This window comes from Rhinopithecus bieti, unplaced genomic scaffold, assembly GCF_001698545.2.
Source record: "Rhinopithecus bieti isolate Rb0 unplaced genomic scaffold, ASM169854v2 scaffold_34313, whole genome shotgun sequence".
NCBI lineage: Eukaryota > Metazoa > Chordata > Mammalia > Primates > Cercopithecidae > Rhinopithecus > Rhinopithecus bieti.
Window position 1 is genome coordinate 1051607 of NW_016814509.1, and position 15705 is coordinate 1067311.

Genomic DNA, 15705 nt, shown 5'->3' on the forward strand with positions numbered 1-15705 from the left:
AAAAAAAAAAAAAAAAAAAAAAAAAAAAAAAAAAAAAATTACTAGCTGTATAAGCTTAGGTAGCTCATTTTCCACAGAATTCTATTTACTTATCAGTGTAACTAGGCTAGTAAGACCTGTTTCACTAGAAAACATAGATTCTTAACCTGGCATTCATAGATAGTCTTCCTTAAAACTGCATATGTAAAATTAAGACTGGTGGTGCACATCTATAGTCCCAGCTACTTGGGAGACTGAAGTGGGAGGATCGCTTGAGCCCAAGAGTTCACGATGAGCCTGGACAACATAGCCAGACCCTATCTCTTAAAAAAAAAAAAAGTAAAAATAAATTAAAAAAACTGTATATGTAGTTATGTGTTTCTGGAACCCTAATCTTTTTTTTTTGGAGTCTTCCCTGCTCCCCCCAAATTAAGAATCTCTGCCTTAGAAGTTAGTGTGTATTTGATAAGCAATAATAGATAGAAAATGCTGTACTAATGTAAAAAGCAGCATTATTTCAAGTAGATTATAATGACTCCCTACTTAGACCATTTAATGTTCTCTTAAGTATGAGCTTATCTTTTGTAGGTCATAAACAGAAAGTAGAAAAAAATCTACTAAAGAATTTAAAAATCTAAATAAACCTAGTTTATTTGAAGTCTCTTGCATTCTAAGCCGGATACCGTTTCCTAGTTGTTTGGATTGTCTATTACTGTATAACACACCACCCTAAAACTTACTACATTCATACAACTGTCATTTTATTTGCTCATTAGTCTGTGAGTTGGCTAGGGCTCAGGTGGATGGTTCTTCTGCTGGTCTCTGGATTATCTAGAGTGGTTACAGTAAGATAGTGACTGGGGCTGAAATATCCAAGACAGCTTACATGTCCAGCACCTTAATGCGGACAGTGGAGAGGTTTTGACCTTTCTAACTACATGGCTTGCTTAGTCTTTTTAATATGGCAGCTGAATATCACTGGATATTCTGAGAGATACTTTTATTGGACACACCCCAATATGCAAGCACTCATGAAGCTTCTGCTTGCATCATGCTTTCTAATGTCCCATTCTTCCAGCCCAGAGTTGGTGTGGGAGGGCATGACCATGGGTGTGATCACTAGTAGGCGTGATTCCTTGGGGGCCACCAAGATAATATGCCACACTGCCATATAGAAATGACTCATTAAATATTTTTATTGAATGAGAGACTTAAGTTTTCAGTGTAGTAGAGTTCATGTCTTCACTTTGATAAAGCTACTTTATTTATTTATTTATTTATTTTTTTGAGATAGAGTCTCACCCTCTCATCCAGGCTAGAGTGCAGTGGCATGATCTTGGCTCACTGCAACCTCTGCCTCCTGGGTTCAAGTGATTCTTCTGCCTCAGCCTTCCAAGTAGCTGGGACTACAGGTGCGTGCCACCACACCTGGCTAATTTTTGTGTTTTTAGTAGAGACGGGGTTGCATTATGTTGGCCAGGCTGATCTCAAACTCCTGACCTCAGGTGATCTGCCCACTGTGGCCTCCCAAAGTGCTGGGATTACTGGTGTCAGCCACCACACACAGCCAATAAAGCTACTTTTTAAAGTAAATGTGCACTCAAGTGTTCCCTTTATTGTTTGTGGTAATATTTATTTATTTAGATAATCCAGTTGTCCTCTTTTGGTGTCCCCAGTTCATACACACCTAAACATAACTTAAAATTTGTTTGGAATTTGAAAGTACAGAACTTTCCTGTAATTGAGACTTTTTCAACTCTTGTGGTTGGAGAAGGTATTCTATTTTTTGAAAATATCTATAAGTTTTGTGTAAATGGTAAACACTAAGTATTCTTCCCCTTTACTTACAGCCACTCTGGGAACCTGAGACTAGAGAAAATAAAGTTAGTCTCTTGTTCTAAGGAGGGTCTGGTTTAGAAATCTGATTTAGATACAGATAAGTTGCAAGAAGCCTGAGGTGATTGAGTGGAAGATACGATTTTGTTATCAAAGTAGGTTTCTGTTTTACAGATTGTATTCATCTACAACTCCTTATTAATATATTTAAGAAGTCATTAACCTACCATTGATTACTTGATATAGAAGCGGAAAGGGTAGTAAAAGGTGAAATAGAATTTTAACTTTTTTCTTTTGGTTTAGGATTTTTTTTTTTAATTCTAAGAGTTTTGGTCATTTGGGGACAATCAGAAACAAAAAAATAAAAATAAAGCATTGATGGTACTAATATATATCAAGGAAATCATTGCCTGTGACACAGCTTATCTGGAGTCAGTGTTTTACAGATTGATGAACATCAGCTCGTTTTTCCATGGAGAGTAATAGCCTGTCTCTTCCTTTGAAATATTTAAGAAACATTTAGTTTATGAGAAAGCTCTGATAGATGATTGAAAGAACAGAAAACTGATCACACTTAAGCACAGTGCATCTGCATTTACTTTAGTAAGGTAATGAAGTACAGTGCTTCTCAAACTTCACTGTGCATAGAGAACCCTGGGGCATCTTGTTAAAAGATTCTGATTTAGTGGCTCTGGGATGGAGTCCTGAGGCTCTGCGTTTCCGAGAAGCTCCTACACAGTGGGAATACTGTTGGTCTACCAGCAAGTCTTTAGTATAGGTAACCCTGCTGAAGTCTTTGTCCTGGGCAAGAAGCCCACACTAATCCCCTCACCCACTGGGCTGTGGTGGCCCTTTCACTTTTGTCATTCACCTCCAGAAGTACAAGTAGAAATCCTTTTAGGATCTTTTCGCATGTGCTCAAGTCATTCATCTCACAACTAGAACATGTATCTTAATTTAAAACCATTTCTGGGGGGATGTGGCATTAAGTTCGTTTGTATAAATCTGACATATGTTAATAGCTGTAATTTGAAAATGGAAAAAGCTCTTTGGCTTACATCAAATAGATTAGTCCCTCAGAGATTCCTTATCAAGACCCCCCCATCTGGATATAATTGGACTTCTGTTTCTATCAGATTGTCCACTAAAAACCAAGGTATGTGGAGGGGCCAGCATTAGCTGAGTGCTAGCTAGTGGAAATAGGCTCAGTTCTGTTCACCACATAACTGGCTGGTTGCCTGAGTTACCGCCAGGACTTCATCTGAACCAGGACACCTAGAGGCATGACCATCCTTCTTTTACTCGGATGGATTCATTTCTTTAGGAATTTGTTTCTTGTGTCTGGTTTAAACATATCTCTGGAGGTACTGAAGACTGACCCGCTGTCAAAAAACAAAATTCAACAAAATTAGCTTAAAGATCGAATTGGCTTTCATTTGCTGTTTTAAAGTACAGCAACACCTCATTCTATAAAATACAGTGGGCGCTGCGATGAGCTGAGCAGAGGAGGTTGGTTTTATAGGCAGAAAAGGGCTGAAGAAAACAGTGAACAAAAAGTGATTCGTCATTTCAAAGTTATTTTCCTTACAAAGGTTAAAGCAGAGGGGACTTCCTTATCATGCCAGCTAAAACTGGCCTTTTTGGGGATTTGGCTTTTCTCTCTCTCTCCTGATTTCTTGGAACAACTTAGTTTCCACTTGGTGGCTCGGGACTTCAGCCTGAGTGACTCCATTTTGGTTTGGTCTCTGGGGCCTAGTGCAGGAGCTCAGTCCAAACCAATGGCCTACTATAAATTTTGTTTACCACTGCGTTTTTTAAAATACAGAATCTTCACCACAGAATCTTTTCTCCTAACTTTAATAGAGGGAAGCCATTGTAAATACAACCCCTTGGTCTAGAGCCCATCCAAATAGTCCTGCCAAAAACCAAAATTTTTTAATTAGAAAATATTTTTAGTTGAAAAACTACACACTGAACTCCACCTGAGAAGACTGCTGGTGATCTATAGTTGGTGGAACTCATGCTTGAACAAGTTTGCTCACACAGAGGCAACATGGGCAACAGGCATGAGGGCTTTGGAGTCAGACAGACCTGGCTTTGAATCCTTGCTCCGCTGTTAGAGCTGTGTGACCTTAGGCTAAACCTGATTTAAATCATTTTTCTGAATCAAATCAAATCTGATGGAGGGTTCCCGCTTTTCAGAGTGTGTGGGAAACCCACGCTCGTTACTGGGACCCCTCCCTCCGCCAGAGGGGAAGAGGGACTCCTGAGCCCCCTCCATATGTGGTTGCTCTATTCATGTCCCTGGCCCGGCCCCATGGTGTCCTCTCAGAAGGGAACCTCTGTTAGTGCTTTGCCGGGGTTTTCTGCAGAGTACCCCCAACCCCTTGTTCACTGAGGTCTCCACTCTGACAACACTTTGATCTGGAATCCTGCCTCCTGCAGGTGTGTGAGTGGGTCAGGGCTTTTCCCTTCATGGGACCCTAATCTTTCCCCTCCCAGTTTTGGGGAAACTAACCCCAGGGACTGAGTCACTTCCAGCTCTGTTCCCACAGGCCCACAACCTTCACACTCGCAACTCTGGGCTCCAGCGCCTCATTCCTTCAGTCTCTGCCTTCAAAACACAAAAGTCTCAGGTTAGTCTACCTCATACCTGGGGAATGCTCCTCTCGTTTTCCAAAACCACAAGAAAAATCTGTTTATAACTACAACCAACATTTATTGTGTGCTTATTACTTGGAGTCAGGCACTATTGTAGAAGACAGTTAAGTGTCTTCAATTCAATTTACATAACAATCCTTATAGGTATAAACAGGAATAATATATTCTACACATATTACGTTATTCCTGTTTATACCTATAAGGAAATTGGGGCTCATAGGATTGGATCAGGAGCCTATAGCTCGTGAGTGGAAGAATCTGAATTTGAACTTAGATCTTTATTTAGTAAACCATGGAAACCTGGCTACTGAGTTCTCACTTTGCCAATGACCTGTTTCATCTTGTGTATGTTTCTTAAATATGTTTCCCATACCTGAAAAAATCAACACAGAGGAGTTGCATTTCAGAGTATCTTTCCATCTGAAAAATCCGTGGTTCTACTCAACTGCTGTTTTACTTCCATATTTTTAAGCAAGGAAACTGTTTTTAAACTGTATAGAGTTCAGAACTGCGGAGGCCCTGGGAAGTGTAGCTCAGTGTGGGAGGAGATATTCAATAACTACTGTTAAAAATTAGTGGTTCTGCAATGAGAACACAAGGACACAGGAGGGGAATAACACACCCTGGGGGTGGGGGAGAGCATCAGGAAAAAGATTATGCATGTGGGGCTCAATATCTAGGTGATGGGTTGACAGGTACAGCAAAACACCATGGCACATGTTTGCCTGTGTAACAAACCTGCATGTCCTGCATGTGTATCCCAGAACTTCAAATTAAATTTAAAAAATATTGATGGTTCTCGGCCGGGTGCAGTGGCTCACGCCTGTAATCTCAGCACTTTGGGAGGCCAAGGTGGGCAGATCATGAGGTTAAGAAATCGAGACCATCCTGGTCAACACGGTGAAACCCCACCTCTACTAAAAATACAAAAATTAGCCAGGCATGGTGGTGAGCACCTGTAGTCCCAGCTACTCGGGAGGCTGAGGCAGGAGAATCACTCGAATCCAGGAGGCGGAGGTTGCAGTGAGCTGAGATTGCGCCACTGCATCCCTGCTTGGCGACAGAGCGAGACTCTATCTCAATAAAAAATATATGTATATGTGTGTGTGTGTGTGTGTATTTCTCAAACTGAAGGAGCCTGCAAATACTTGAAAAACCCTGATGTTGACTTTGAGAAATCATGCAGAATAGGGGCCGAATGCAAGAGAAATCGTCTTTGTCCAAATTTTAAATAAAGTAAGATTCTGGAAGCCACACTGATGCTCTGGGTATTGATGGTCCGTGAAATTTTAAGACAGTTAAATAAATTATATGAATATGGTATTAGATTAGTGGTTTCTTTTTTTTTTTTTTTTTTTTTTTGGTTAAGTTTAGATTCTTACCTTTGTACCTAGTACAAGGAAATTACTGAGGAAAATGGTCCAGGAACACATGTATGAAAACATCTTCTCCAGGTCTCTTGCAGCCATAGACTGATGTTTAAGGAATATTAAGAGAAGTTTTCAAACTTTTGGGAAGCAGTGAATCTTTTCACTAACTGAAATCTTACATGAAACTCTACCATATAAAACAGATAAGGTGCTATCTTACTAAGTATAAATTTTTGAAGTTTACACTTACGAGGTTTATTTACTGCCGTGTCAGTAAGAACAATGAGGCTATTACGAAGACAGAAAACTTTTTAAGTCAGGTATTGTTAACTTCTAATAACTATAGTCACATCATCTTCTGTCTTTAAAAAAATTGCATGCTTTGCTTTAAATACAGGATATTTTAAAAGTCTGTTTTTATAGATAATTGTTTGCAAACCATAACAGAGTTTTTGGTTTGGTTTAAATACCTTGCCTTGGGATTCCAGGATACATTTTAGTTCAGCCCATGGAAGGTAGGGAGTATTTGTTTCAAAGCTGTAAGAAACCCTGTAACTGAACTTAGGAAACAGTTGCTCACATTCCTTATCATAAATCTAGTCATACAGGAAACATCTAATTCTTAGAATAAATATTTACTCTCTCTCAAGTGGGATATTATCACAAAGGACTTTACGGTGCCATGAAAGCAAGGCCGTACAGATGGCCCTGAGCCTTGCCTGGCATTTAATCGAAGCCCACGCTAGGGTGTGGTTTTGTATTCATGTGCTTGCTTGAACAACTTTAGGAGAGCAGACTGTGCAGCCAGGTACTTCTCACAGGGCTGAGTTGGGCCTACAGCTTCCCTCACCAATGTCACACTTAGGAGAAGTTCACATGTGAGTGAGCACAGAGCAGGCAGAGCAGCCTCCTGTGAGGGCTGCAAGGTTGCCCGGCCTGGCCGGGTTTATTGGCACACATCACGTTCATGGGCAGAGATCTGCAGTGCATGAAAAGTTTGCATATAAACCATTTCAGGTTGTTTTCTTAAAGCTTAAAAAATACCAAAAATATATTTGAACATCAGAAACAGATGTTTGTGGTATCCTTGGAGCACTTCCATAGGAGTCTTTTAAAAAACAGCCTGCTTTTTACTAGATGCTTGGTTTACGTTAGGAAGAATGTATGGTTCCCTGTGGAATACAGGGAAGAAGTTAGGGACAAGTTGGTAGTGCAGATGAGAAAAATAACTACAATTCAGAAAATGAATTTGTGTAGAAGAAGAAAGAACAAAGTACCTTTGAGTACAAACTGGGGAGTGACCTCTTCTGGCCAGAAAGCCAGGGAACATTTCCTGGAAAAGAAGGCATTTGGGGAGGACTTTGAGTACACAGAGGACTTGGATAGGAGACTGTTGGGAGAAAAGATGATGTCCTAGGGCATGTTACCTATTGGGAGAGTATAATTTTAGGGGGAAATTACGTAGACATCACTTACTTCTTAAACCATTTATTACCTTCTTCATTAGGTGTATTAGCTCTACTGCATATGCATTTTAAAATATCATGTTCAAAAAGACCATTCTCTATATATACAACGTAAGCATGCCTGAGGTCTCTTTCAGTTGTTACTATCTGGCAGAGATTTACTTGTTCACATTTAGACTTTTAATGTGATAATTTTGCCTAACTTGGCTGCCCCTTTGATACCTACATGCGTCATGCCCTAAACCTAGCATCTGCAGGAATGACAGCCATTCATTGATTCATTCGTTCGCCCACGCTGGCAATATTGAACACTTATTTATGTGCCAGCTCCTGGAGAGTTCCAGGTACCCAGCAGGAAACAGGTCAGAACTGGACAGGTGAATCAGATGCCTGGAAACCACCTGAAGTTCTTATCATTAAACTGTATTAAAAAAGATAACAATGCAACTTTTCCTACAAAATGATAACAGCATAAAGTGAACGCCTCCCAGAAGCTTGTACATTTTAACAGGATCAAAGCTTTGCCCAGAACTGCTTCTAATCAGGCTCTGTGTGAGAGTGAATTGTGGTTTGAGCCTTGGGACTTTTCCAGCCCTCCTAAAATTATATGGCTTTTTAAGCAGCAGGGTTGGTAGTGTCTCATCTGTACTTTGAGGTTGAGACCGGCTCTGATAGTATTCCTTTCAAGAAAGTAGCTTAAATAAAACTCTACCGCACTGGGAAAATTAATTAGATATACCATGACTGAAATAAGCTCTTTTGAGGGACAGGACGGCAGAGCACAGAGAGGGAGTATAGCAGAGTGGGAAAGCACAACCTACCTGGGTGCACCACCCGGCCCTTGGTCCTTGGGTGAGTCACTTAACCTCTTCGCGCGTCTGTAAAATAATATTAGAACAATAATATTAGTATCCGCCTCAAAGGATTGTTGTGAGAGTCAAATAAGTCAGTATATACAGAGCATTTAGAATGGTGCCTGCTTTAAAGTAAGCATTATAATTAACTATTATTTCTTTTAGCTATGCATTTGTCCAGTGTGTCAATTTTCTGAGACTATATAGTAGATACAAGGTAAGAATGGTTGGGAAGCTAGATCAGATGAGAGTGGTTAATTTTTTTCTTCCTCTTCTTGTCGCTCCCTACCCGCCTGCCCCATAGACCCCAGAGTTATTTGTTTCATAAGGCTATAACATCATAGTTGAATGTATGACCTTGAAAAATCCTGATTAAGTAGTTCTGGGCAAAGCTCTAATGGTTGGAAAATAAATCAGGCCTCCCACACATACCTGCTCAGCCAAGAATTTGTTTGCCCCAGAAACTGTGGGTGGGCGGGAATGGAAGCAGGCACACGCCCAGGCTCTGCGAACTCTCTGTTCTCGCTGCAGACTGTGTTGTCACCCTTCTCCTGCAACTCGCCGGTGCTTTCTGGGCATTTCTTTGCATTCTCAATTCTAGAAAAACAAATATTTTCATTTTAAAGAACACGTTTTCTCTTTTTTCCCCAACTCCAAGAACTGCCACTGCTCCCCTGTTTGTTTTCCACAGTTTGGCTCTTTATTTGCCCCTTGGTATTGCACATACATAAATATCTGCAAGCCCAGAGGGCAACATACAACATACAGTGTTGAACAGTAGGGCTCCCTACATGGTTCCTGAGTTTCGAGGTCTTTAGCAAGGCTCTCTGGAAGTCCATGAGTTTCTTTTGATTCCTATAGCCAGGAATAGAGGCCTCTTGCCTTCGCACTGGGCGAGAGCTTGAGCCCCTCCCAGTTCTGGAGGCCAGGAGTGGCTGCAGGGCATCTTCCGTCTGCGTCCTGGGGGGATTTGTGGGAGTGTTTCGACCCAGGGCTTCAGAGAGGTGCCTGTATTCCTCTTCCTGTGAAGCAGGCCACATTGGGCCTCGCAGGTCTGTTTGACACTTAGTTATGGGTTCCTGGCTTGTTTAGCGTTTTTCTTGTTAGCCCGGTAAACATTGAATCCCGTTGTCCTAGTTAAGTCCTCTCCTTGGGGCAGATGTGCGTTTCTTTTCTCTGTAGAACAGGTGAGTGTGGGGCCTCTCCTGTGGTAGGTGGTGTGGGATAGGGTGGCAAGAAGGCTCTGCAGGTTGGAAAGCTCCCCTGGGCAGAGCTGAGCTTAGAAAGTTTAACTTACGCGCTCTGAGCCCTGACTCATTACCATCGGTTACTGTTTCCCCAGAGGCCCCTCTAAAGGTGACCATGAAACTGCGGGCACTGAGCGAGCTCTCAAGAGTTGCTCTTTTTCCTCTATCTTCTTCCCAGGTTGTGAACTCCAGGCTTATTGTAGGGATAGTGGGTATTGGGTAAATCTTTTTTTTTTTTTTTTTGAGACAAGGTCTCACTCTGTCGCCCAGGCTGGAGTACAGGGGTACGATCTTGGCTCACTGCAGCTTTCACCTCCTGGGCTCAAGCCATCCTCCTCCCTCACCCTCCCAGGTAGTTAGGACTAAAGGCATGTGTCACCACACTTGGCTAATTTTTTATTTTTTGTAGAGGCAGGGATCTTGCTATGTTGTAGGCTGGTCTGAAACTTCTAGGCTCAAATGATCTTCCTGCCTTGGCCTCCCCAAGTGCTGGGATTACAGGTGTGAATTCTTTCTAATAAGTTAACCAGACTTCAAAATGAGGAACTAGGATTTGGCGGTCTTTGCCCTATAGTCAGAATCTGGATGAATCTTCCTAAGAGGCAGCATCCTTCTCCCTCATGGCTGAGGAATCTTGGAGGCAGCAAGAATTTAGTTTGAATTCTGCCATTTTATTTCCCCTCTAATTTGCTCAAATATAAGAAAGAACTGGCAAAACAAGCAAAGATTTTGTTTTGAAAACTAGACCCTATGTGCAAACAGCCTCAAATCAAGAGTAACCACCAGACATCTTATTTCTCAGCATGTTCGCTTTTGTTCTTTCTGCAGCCATCCTGTTTGGGTGATACGTGAATATTTTTCATTTGGAAGTAGATTCGTACTCTGTGTCATGGAACACAGACCACTTTGTACTGCCACTTTAAAACCTGTCAGATGAGACTGGGTGTGGTGGCTCATGCCTGTAATCCTAGCAGTTCAGGAGGCTGCAGTGGGTAGATCACTTGAGGTCAGGAGTTCGAGACCAGCCTGGCCAATATGGCGAAACCCTGTCTCTCCTAAAAATATACATACACAAAAAATTAGCAGAGCATAGTGGTGCACACCTGTAATCCCAGCTACTCGGGAGACGGAGGTGGGAGAATCGCTTGAACCCGGGAGGCAGAGGTTGCAGTGAGCCAAGATTGCACCCTGGCACTCCAGCCTGAGCAACAGAATGAGATTCCGCCTCAAGAAAAAAGAAAAGAAAAGAAAATGGGCTAGGGCCACACATGGTGGCTCATGCCTGTAATCCCAGCACTTTGGGTGGCCAAGGCAGGAGGATTGCCTGAGCCCAGGAGTTTGAGACCAGCCTGGCCAATATGGTGAATCCTCTTCTCTGCTGAAAATACAAAAGAAAAAAAGAAAATTAGCTGAGCATGGTGGCGTGTGCCTGTAGTCCTAGCTACTTGGGAGGCCAAGGCAGGAGAATCGTTTGAACCTGGGAGGCAGAGGTTACAGTGAGCCGAGATCGCACCACTGCCACTCCAGCCTGGCCGACGGAGTGAGACTACATCTCAAAAAAAAAAAAAAAAGATGTCAGATGAAATCAATATGATATAGTCTGCGGTTGGCCGATTTGCTGCACCATCCTGCTTTTTTTCCATTTTATGAATACAGCATTTTATTGAAAAGATCTGCTAAAATCAGTTGTAGGATCTGATTTATGAATTGATGTTAGACCACAAGATGTCTGCTAATGTTTCTAAAACTGCATCTTGAAGCTATTTTTTTTTTTTTAAGTCTCATGAAATAAAGACCTTCATTCACTCCTTCTAGACTATGGTGTTCTCATAATAGAGAAGGTCCACTGTGTTTCTCTCTGTAGTAACACAACGAAATGAGGCTGGCAGTTCACACGCACATGACTCTGACACCCAGGGTGTGGAGGCTGCAGCCTCCTTCTTTAGGCCTTGTTCCTACAGCAGCCCAGGTTGGCCTTGGTGTCCAAAGAGTCCAGAAACCATTCTGTTGTCCCTCAAGGCAGTAGTCCAGGATAGAAAGTGGGACTAAAGGAACCAGGCTGCTGGGAAGGTGAGTTTGGGAGTGTGCTGATAGGCCCCATGCTGGGGAAGAATGGGGAGACAGCAAGGATGGCCGGGAGGTGCCGGTGCTGACTTGGTGCCTTATGCAGCAGCAGAGCCCAGCTCTGTGGCTCGGGTGTTGGTTCTGGTGGTGGAGGGAAAGGTGCCGATGTGCCTGATGCTGATCATTTCGAATAGTAATGAGCGTTGTTAGCAATGGCTCTGTAGTTCTCAGATGTATTCACCTACATGCCACGCCCCTGAGAAGCCCCAGTCAAATGGCCCTTGATGGAAGTGACCACAGAGCCCAAACATGTCATGTCTTGAAGTAGGTTGTTGCCTTGGATGTTAGAGTGTAAGAAAATGAACAAATGGTAAAATAAAACTTCCCAGCCAGGCACGGTGGCTCACGCCTGTAATCCCAGCACTTTGGGAGTCCAAGGTGGGTGGATCACCTGAGGTTGGGAGTTCGAGACCAGCCTGACCAACATGGACCAGCCTGACCCCGTCTCTACTAAAAACACAAAATTAGCCGGGCATGGTGGAGAATCGCTTGAACCCAGGAGGCGGAGGTTGCAGTGAGCCGAGATTGCGCCACTACACTCCAGTCTGGGCCACAAGAGCGAAACTCCATCTAAAATCAATCAATCAGTCAATCAATCAATCTTCCCTAAGGCTTGCCTGAATTAGGGAAAGTTTGAAGACTCACTTCACTTTCTGGTATTCAGCGTTTTAACATAAAGGCTTACAAAGTGTTGCTAGGTAGTATTGCCAGTAGAGGCCCCTGTGCTTGTTTTAATGATACAGAGTTATTCCAAACTGCAGTGAAATGCTGTGGAACCATTTTCTGCAGGCATCTCAGTAACTTTGAAAGATGGTTTTTTATGTAAGAACTTAGACTTTATTTACACTGCTAAAAACTATGACATATAGATGAGTAAAAGCAAAATATTGGGACTATTTCTAAACAGCTAAATAACAATAAATGGATTGTAAACATACATAAAATAACCTTAATGAAGGCCACAGTAATCCATGTCTTTCTGTGTAGAGTAAGTTCATTCAAATCAACATTCCTGTCAGTATTGGAGTTCCTTCTACCGTATGCATAGCAGATGATAATTTAGGCATCGTCATCTCTTTCTTTACCTGCCTCCCCTCTTCTTCCTTACTCCCATCATCCAGTGTGTGCTGTGTCCAGGTCACTATGGTCAGCACTGAGGATACACAGGGAAATAGCACGTGATCCTGCCCTCAGAGACCCAACAGTCTAGATATTGACAGCAGAGGGAGATGGTGCAGGGGAGAAGTACGCTGAGCCGGTGAGAAGCAGGCTAGCCACTCTGCTTGGAGGAGAGAGAGCACAAGATTCACAGAGGTTGGGTTTTCAAGTTTGCAGGGATGGCCCAGAAATGAAAAGCGTTGTAGGCACAGCCCATGTGATGTTTGCAGTCGTGAAGCTGTCTGGGGAGTGGCATCCGGCTTGGCATGTTTGCAGTGTACGGCATTGGAGAGGAACAGGGTGGCAGGTGGAGACTATCTCAGGAACTGTGGGAGCTCCTTACTTCGCAAAAAGAAAAGTTCTGTGTCCGAGAAGTGTATTTTGTTAGAAAGTATGTCTGTATCACAGACCACTTCTTACTGCCACTTTAAAACCTGTCAGATGAGGCAGGGCCTGTACAGTGGCTCACGCCTGTAATCCCAGCACTTGGGGAGGCTGAGGCGGGTGGATCACCTCAGGTCAGGAGTTCGAAACCACCCTGGTCAAAGTGGTGAAACCCATCTCCACTAAAAATACAAAAATTAGCCAGGCTTGATGGCATGCCACTGTAATACCAGCTACTTGGGAGGCTGAGGCAGAAAAATCACTTGAACCCAGGAGGTGGAGGTTGCAGTGAGCTGAGATCTCGACACTGCACTCTAGCCTGGGCAACAGGACAAGACTCCATCTCGAAAAGAAAAACAACAACAAAGGAAGGTATTTTCCTATATTGTGCCCAAGTCCATTTCCTTTTATCATTATTCTTCTTGAGATGGAGTCTTACCCTGTCACCCAGGCTGGAGTGCGGTGGTACAATCTCGGCTCACTGCAACCTCTGCCTCCCAAGTTCAAGTGATTCTCCTGCCTCAGCCTCCTGAGTAGCTGGGACTACAGGCGCATACGACCACGCCCAGCTAATTTTTGTATTTTTAATTGAGACGGAGTTTCACCATGTTGACCAGGCTGGTCTCAAACTCCTGACCTCAGGTCATCTGCCCACCTCTGCTTCCCAAAGTGCTGGGATTACAGGTGGTCAGCCACTGTGCCCACCTTCTCCTTTTCTATTTTACTTTTGTGTTCAAGCCACAGGAGCCACACAGAATGAGTCGGCCTGCTCTCTGCCACGTGCCTTTGTATGTAGGTGGGGTTGTGCTTCTTCAAATCTTGCCCCAAGCTGTGTATACCTTTGTTTATCCTCCTTAATAGATGTTGGCTGGTAGTTTTTTCTTTACGTAACTCAACGGTAATTCTTGTTGGTCCTTTCAGAGTCTATAAACAATTGATTGTGATCTCCCTGATTTATCTTATAGATCTCCAAAGCAGTTGTTGCCGCTATAGCCTCTTGTCTGTTGGCTTCCTTTCTGCCAGGTCCCTCCCTCTGTGGTTTTACAGGATTCCCAAGGGATAAGAACAATCATGGGTGTTAGACTAGACTCTCCTTTGCTTACTGACTTACATTCAGCCTTTTTTCACTACACTTCTTCCTTTGGTCATCTTAGGATTTCAGAGAAACAAAAAATAGGTCATGCTCACAAATATGCTGGGGATCCTTTTGTTTTGTTTTGTTTTTGAGACAGAGTCTCACTCTGTTGCCCAGGCTGGAGTGCAGTGGCACAGTCAGGACTCACTGCAGCCTCCATCTCCCAGGCTCAGGTGATCCTTTGCTGGGGATCTTGTCAGAGAGAAGCAGTATTTTTTTTTTTAAACCTCACCACTGTTATCTTTTATACTTCAGAAGCAAACTAAGAAAGAAATACATGTCTGAAAATGTTAATAAAATGAATTAAGATGAACTAAAATAGCTCAGAAGAGTTGAGAGACGTATGTTATAGCACAGGCAATATTGTCATAAGAGTTATCTATGTAAGAATCTGCTTTTTAACAGGACTTGCAGGCAGCTCCTGTGCACCTGGGAGTTTGAAAAGCTCTGCTCTAGTGGACAGTTGATACTCCCTGAGTCACCATGAGTGACTGATCTGTTGGTAGCTCTGTTCAAGAGAAGCTAAACAAATACGGCATATCAGCCATAAGAGTCCAATGTGGAGAATCACAGTTTAATTTTGGTTGCAGCTACACACCAGGCCAAGTCATCATGTTTGACTAAACAGCAATGTTCTGATTAGGGGAGGACGTGGCTTTGTCTCCCAAACAGATGAGAGTCTTGGTGGCTTGATGACAGCATGAAGAGCTGCTCCCCTGCCCTGGAGTAGGATGGTTTCCATGACGACAGTTCTGCACACTGAGCTTCCCTCCCCCCCTTTTTTTAAGTCCCGTGTTAATCAACAATGCAGAGACTAAGAAGGGTACTTTATTTCATTTTTAAAGAATTTCACCATATCTAAATTTTACTTTATATTATCATCATATGTGTCTCTGAGAGAAAGTCTTTGTGCCGCAAAGTGTAGTTTTGTGAGTGATGGGCCAAACATTTCTTCATGAATCTCAAACTGGCGCAGCTGAAAGATTTCAGGGTTAGCCCATACTGACCTAAGCTTGGTTTTAAGAATACAGTGCTTCTGTTTGGTGTTTGTCCTGCTGTAGATCAATAGATCTTCAAGTGGGAAACCTTTTGTTACATAGAGTCGTTGACTACCATGGTCATGTGTATAGAATGATCTTTCTCCTCGCCTAGGGAAGAAGTCTCTTCTTTTCACAGTAGATTTAAAATGCTAATATATGGTGGTGACCAGTATAAGAAGCACTTGTATGTTAAGTTCTTTTATAATGTGATGCAAAGGTTTGATTTACTTGACCTTTTGCACTCTCTATAAAGATCATCTATTACTGTGTGTTTTTTTGTTTGTTTGTTTTTTTCTTTTTGAGACAGGGTCTCGCTCTGTTGCCCAGGCTGGAGTGCAGTGGCGCAATCTCGGCTCATTGCAGCCTCTGCCTCCTGGGTTCAAGCAATTCTCCCACCTCAGCCTCCTGAGCAGCTGGAATTACAAGGGCACACCACCACGTCTGGCTAATT

General features: G+C 42.8%; 2 long non-coding RNA genes across 5 annotated transcripts in view; one reads left to right on the forward strand and one right to left on the reverse strand.

The window, feature by feature from the left end:
• LOC108514813 (uncharacterized) overlaps positions 1-9103 on the reverse strand; it is a 15473-nt gene extending 6370 nt beyond the window's left edge. The window contains exons 1-4 of one of the 2 annotated variants that reach the window (XR_001881350.1): positions 8958-9103; positions 8599-8763; positions 8134-8190; positions 7124-7179 (exon numbers count right to left, since the gene is read on the reverse strand). This is a non-coding gene — a long non-coding RNA (uncharacterized LOC108514813). Of the gene's footprint in view, positions 1-7123; positions 7180-8133; positions 8191-8598; positions 8764-8932 lie in introns of both variants that reach the window. The other variant, XR_001881349.1, reaches the window with a different exon arrangement.
• Positions 1-15705, forward strand: part of LOC108514812 (uncharacterized) — a 167470-nt gene that overhangs the window by 106990 nt on the left and 44775 nt on the right. The window lies entirely within an intron of this gene.